Below are 5,646 nucleotides of genomic sequence, written 5' to 3' on the forward strand. Positions count from 1 at the left end.
TAACAGAAGGCAAATCACAAAAAGATCCACAAATGGGTATACAAAGATCCACAAATGCAAAATGTGATCCACAAATGCAAAACTCGATCCACAAATGCAAAACGTGATTCACAAATGCAACATGATCCACAAATGCAAAACACAATCCACAAAGGCAACATGATCCACAAATGCAAAACGTGATTCACAAATGAAAAACCTGATCCACAAATGCAACATTCAACTACAATAAAAAATGTTCCACAACCGCAAAGGAAGATTTTCATTTGTGGAGCGCCCCCTTTTTTGGCACCCAAAAAAGCACTGCTTTGAGCTGAATCACTCTGACCTGAGTCTGAGCACGCTAAAACAAAGACATTTAATTATTATGAAGGAGAATCTCACCTTGGATGTACACAAAGTTGCTAGAGTTGATCTGATGACAGATGGCGTCCTGTGTGACCACACAGCTGTAGGTGTCGGTCTTGGTCACAGTCGTTTGGAGGATGATGTCGTAGCTGCCATCTTCATTTTTAGTGACTTGTGGTTCTTCAGTATGAAGGATGTTTCCAGAACTGTCCCTCCACTCCACTTTAGGTTCAGGAGAAGCTCCTTTAACGACACACTGCAGCACGGCCTGGTCACTTGTTTGATCAAGAATTTTGAAAGTTGGCTCTTGACATGCAACTGTGAACAGGGAATAAATAAGAAATTATTCAGGTTCTTTACAGCATCAGAAATGTAATCATGTGAATCCTCTGGTCATCACATATCTGATTAAAGAGGTTTATAAAAGGAGGAATAGAGAAGCTAAATTCATGTCTCAATGATAAATCAGATTATTTGTCCCAGCAGGCTGACATGTTGAAGGACCCTGTAGACCACCTGACCTGAACCCCCTTCATCAGAGCTGCTAGGTGTGAAGGACTCATGGTTAAATTAACATACAAAAAGCTTTGATTGATTCCTTTAAACTGACGTGTTGTGAGTCTTTACGTCCCAAACTGAAGAATAATGTCCACTGAAGTGAATTAGAAATACTTTAAATATTCCTGAGTGGTATCAGGTCTGTGGGGTCAACCTGAGCGCGTGACAGGCAGAGGGTGACATCATCAGGACTCACCTGGTTCCTCCGTTGTTTTGTCCTTTAAGATGCACTCTGAAAGAAAAAAGAAAAATATATAAAGTTAGAGAATGTGTGTGATGTGATTAGCATGACATATAGAGCAGATATGCTTCATGTTCAGACTATGAAAGTAACATTTTATCCAGTTATATTAAATCATCTAAAATCTGAATACAAAGCTTCAGTCTCTGACTTTAGAAACCAGCTGAAGCTGCAGCAGGAGAGAGGAGACTTGTTTGTAATTAGAGTCTCTCTCTCTCTCTCTCCCTGAATCACGTCACATCTCGTTTGTGCAGAAAATAAATAAAGTTCATCAGTGACTCTTAAACATGTCATCTTACGAACAATGTTTTTAAATATAATAAAAAAAATAAAATAAAAAAAAACTCACCAACAACCAGCTCAATGGTGAACTGCTGAGGAGGATGAGATGAGCTCAGATGAGGAAAAATACAGGTGTAGACTCCACTGTCGGCCACCTTCGTCTTCCTGATCTTTATGGAGGCGTAACCGTTCTTCAGCTCCTCGTTAAAATGTGACACTCGACCTTCAAGCTGACTGTTAAAATCTCTTCCATTGTAAAAGAACACATCCTGACCGCCTTTCTTCCAGTCAAAGACTGTGGTCTGGATGTTCTCGTTGGTGCTGAGGGAACACGGTAACACAGCATCATTGTCTTCTTTCACCGTCACTTGAACTGAAACACAAACATGAGAGTGAATCAGTTCGTTTCCATGAAAACAGTAAAGTCAGTGAATGGAGCATCACAATGTTGTAGTGCTGGGTATACAGTCTTTATATGTGTTTAGTTGAGAGAGCTGTCCTCCACAGTGAGTAGAAGCTGAAAGTAGTCCAGGCTTGATGAGGAGCTGATGTTTCTAAAGACCCTTTTCCATCAAAGATCCCCAGAACTAAAAGGTTCAGGGACTTCTCTTCAGAGACCTAAAAGGTTCATGGGCTTCTCTTCAAAGAACTAAAAGGTTCAGGGACTTCTCTTCAGGAAGTAAAATGTTCAGGGACTTCTATTCAAAGAACTAAAAGGTTCAGGAACTTCTCTTCAGGAACTAAAAGGTTCAGGGACTTCTCTTCATAGAACTAAAAGGTTCAGGGACTTCTCTTCATAGAATTAAAAGGTTCAGGGACTTATCTTCATAGAACTAAAATGTTCAGGGACTTCTCTTCAAGAACTAAAAGGTTCAGGGACTTCTCTTCTCAGAACTAAAAGGTTCAGGGACTTCTCTTCAAAGAACTAAAAGGTTCAGGGACTTCTCTTCAGGAACTAAAAGGTTCAGGGACTACTCTTCAGGAAATAAAAGGTTCAGGGACTTCTCTTCATAGAACTAAAAGGTTCAGGGACGTCTCTTTAAAGAACTAAAAGGTTCAGGAAATTCTATTCAGGAACTAAAAGGTTCAGGGACTTCTCTTCATCGAACTAAAAGGTTCAATGACTTCTCTTCCAAGAACTAAAAGGTTCAGGGACTTCTCTTCATAGACCTAAAAGGTTCATGGACTTCTCTTCCAAGAACTAAAAGGTTCAGGGACTTCTCTTCATAGAAGTAAAAGGTTCAGGGACTTCTCTTCCAAGAACTAAAAGGTTCAGGGACTTCTCTTCATAGACCTAAAAGGTTCATGGACTTCTCTTCAGGAACTAAAAGGTTCAGGAACTTCTCTTCAGGAACTAAAAGGTTCAGGAACTTCTCTTCAGGAACTAAAAGGTTCAGGGACTTCTCTTCATCGAACTAAAAGGTTCAGGGACTTCTCTTCATAGAATTAAAAGGTTCAAGGACTTCTCTTCCAAGAACTAAAAGGTTCAGGGACTTCTCTTCAGGAACTAAAAGGTTCAGGAACTTCTCTTCAGGAAGTAAAAGGTTCAGGGACTTCTCTTCATCGAACTAAAAGGTTCAGGGACTTCTCTTCTTCGAATTAAAAGGTTCAAGGACTTCTCTTCCAAGAACTAAAAGGTTCAGGGACTTCTCTTCATAGAAGTAAAAGGTTCAGGGACTTCTCTTCCAAGAACTAAAAGGTTCAGGGACTTCTCTTCATAGACCTAAAAGGTTCATGGACTTCTCTTCAGGAACTAAAAGGTTCAGGGACTTCTCTTCAGGAACTAAAAGGTTCAGGAACTTCTCTTCGGGAACTAAAAGGTTCAGGGACGTCTCTTTAAAGAACTAAAAGGTTCAGGAACTTCTCTTCAGGAACTAAAAGGTTCAGGGACTTCTCTTCAGGAACTAAAAGGTTCAGGAACTTCTCTTCAGGAACTAAAAGGTTCAGGAACTTCTCTTCATCGAACTAAAAGGTTCAGGGACTTCTCTTCATAGAATTAAAAGGTTCAAGGACTTCTCTTCCAAGAACTAAAAGGTTCAGGGACTTCTCTTCATGGAATTAAAAGGTTCAAGGACTTCTCTTCAAAGAACTAAAAGGTTCAGGGACTTCTCTTCATAGAAGTAAAAGGTTCAGGGACTTCTCTTCCAAGAACTAAAAGGTTCAGGGACTTCTCTTCATAGACCTAAAATGTTCATGGACTTCTCTTCAGGAACTAAAAGGTTCAGGGACTTCTCTTCGGGAAATAAAAGGTTCAGGGACGTCTCTTTAATGAACTAAAAGGTTCAGGAACTTCTCTTCAGGAACTCAAAGGCTCAGGGACTTCTCTTCAGGAACTGAAAGGTTCAGGGATTTCGCTTCATAGAACTAAAAGGTTCAGAGACTTCTCTTCAGGAACTAAAAGGTTCAGGAACTTCTCTTCATGGAACTAAAAGGTTCATGGACTTCTCTTCAGGAACTAAAAGGTTCAGGGACTTCTCTTCATAGAACTAAAAGGTTCAGGGACGTCTCTTTAAAAAACTAAAAGGTTCAGGAACTTCTCTTCTAAGAACTAAAAGGTTCAGGGACTTCTCTTCAGGAACTAAAAGGCTCAGGGACTACTCTTCAGTAACTAAAAGGTTCAGGGACTTCTCTTCATAGAACTAAAAGGTCCAGGAACTTCTCTTCAGGAACTAAAAGGTTCAGGGACGTCTCTTTAAAGGACTAAAAGGTTCAGGAACTTCTCTTCTCAGAACTAAAAGGTTCAGGAACTTCTCTTCATAGAACTAAAAGCTTCAGGAACTTCTCTTCAGGAACTAAAAGGTTCAGGGACTTCTCTTCAGGACCTGAAAGGTTCAGGGACTTCGCTTCATAGAACTAAAAGGTTCAGGGACGTCTTTTTAAAGAACTAAAAGGTTCAGGGACTTCTCGTCATAGAACTAAAAGATTCAGGGACGTCTCTTTAAAGAACTAAAAGGTTCGGGAACTTCTCTTCAGGAACTAAAAGGTTCAGGAACTTCTCTTCGGGAACTAAAAGGTTCAGGGACTTCTCTTCATAGAACTAAATGGTTCAGGGACTTCTCTTCATAGAATTAAAAGGTTCAGGGACTTCTCTTCCAAGAACTAAAAGGTTCAGGGACTTCTCTTCATAGACCTAAAATGTTCATGGACTTCTCTTCAGGAACTAAAAGGTTCAGGGACTTCTCTTCGGGAAATAAAAGGTTCAGGGACGTCTCTTTAATGAACTAAAAGGTTCAGGAACTTCTCTTCAGGAACTCAAAGGCTCAGGGACTTCTCTTCAGGAACTGAAAGGTTCAGGGACTTCGCTTCATAGAACTAAAAGGTTCAGAGACTTCTCTTCAGGAACTAAAAGCTTCAGGAACTTCTCTTCATGGAACTAAAAGGTTCATGGACTTCTCTTCAGGAACTGAAAGGTTCAGGGACTTCGCTTCATAGAACTAAAAGGTTCAGGGACGTCTCTTTAAAGAACTAAAAGGTTCAGGGACTTCTCATCATAGAACTAAAAGATTCAGGGACGTCTCTTTAAAGAACTAAAAGGTTCGGGAACTTCTCTTCAGGAACTAAAAGGTTCAGGGACTTCTCTTCAGGAACTAAAAGGTTCAGGAACTTCTCTTCGGGAACTAAAAGGTTCAGGGACGTCTCTTTAAAGAACTAAAAGGTTCAGGAACTTCTCTTCAGGAACTAAAAGGTTCAGGGACTTCTCTTCAGGAACTAAAAGGTTCAGGAACTTCTCTTCAGGAACTAAAAGGTTCAGGAACTTCTCTTCATCGAACTAAAAGGTTCAGGGACTTCTCTTCATAGAATTAAAAGGTTCAAGGACTTCTCTTCCAAGAACTAAAAGGTTCAGGGACTTCTCTTCATAGAAGTAAAAGGTTCAGGGACTTCTCTTCCAAGAACTAAAAGGTTCAGGGACTTCTCTTCATAGACCTAAAAGGTTCATGGACTTCTCTTCAGGAACTAAAAGGTTCAGGGACTTCTCTTCAGGAACTAAAAGGTTCAGGAACTTCTCTTCGGGAACTAAAAGGTTCAGGGACGTCTCTTTAAAGAACTAAAAGGTTCAGGAACTTCTCTTCAGGAACTAAAAGGTTCAGGGACTTCTCTTCAGGAACTAAAAGGTTCAGGAACTTCTCTTCAGGAACTAAAAGGTTCAGGGACTTCTCTTCAGGAACTAAAAGCTTCAGGAACTTCTCTTCATGGAACTAAAAGGTTCATGGACTTCT

At 40.2% G+C, this 5,646-nt stretch overlaps 1 long non-coding RNA gene across 1 annotated transcript; it reads right to left on the reverse strand.

Annotated features, from left to right (window-relative positions):
* Positions 1–388: 388 nt before the first annotated feature.
* Positions 389–1,652, reverse strand: LOC306821970. The gene is made up of 3 exons (XR_013778844.1): positions 1,497–1,652; positions 1,103–1,138; positions 389–666 (listed from the first exon to the last, which is right to left on the reverse strand). It is a non-coding gene; the product is annotated as an uncharacterized lncRNA (long non-coding RNA).
* Positions 1,653–5,646: the final 3,994 nt, after the last annotated feature.

This window comes from Symphodus melops, assembly GCF_947650265.1.
Source record: "Symphodus melops genome assembly, chromosome: 4".
Lineage (NCBI taxonomy): Eukaryota > Metazoa > Chordata > Actinopteri > Labriformes > Labridae > Symphodus > Symphodus melops.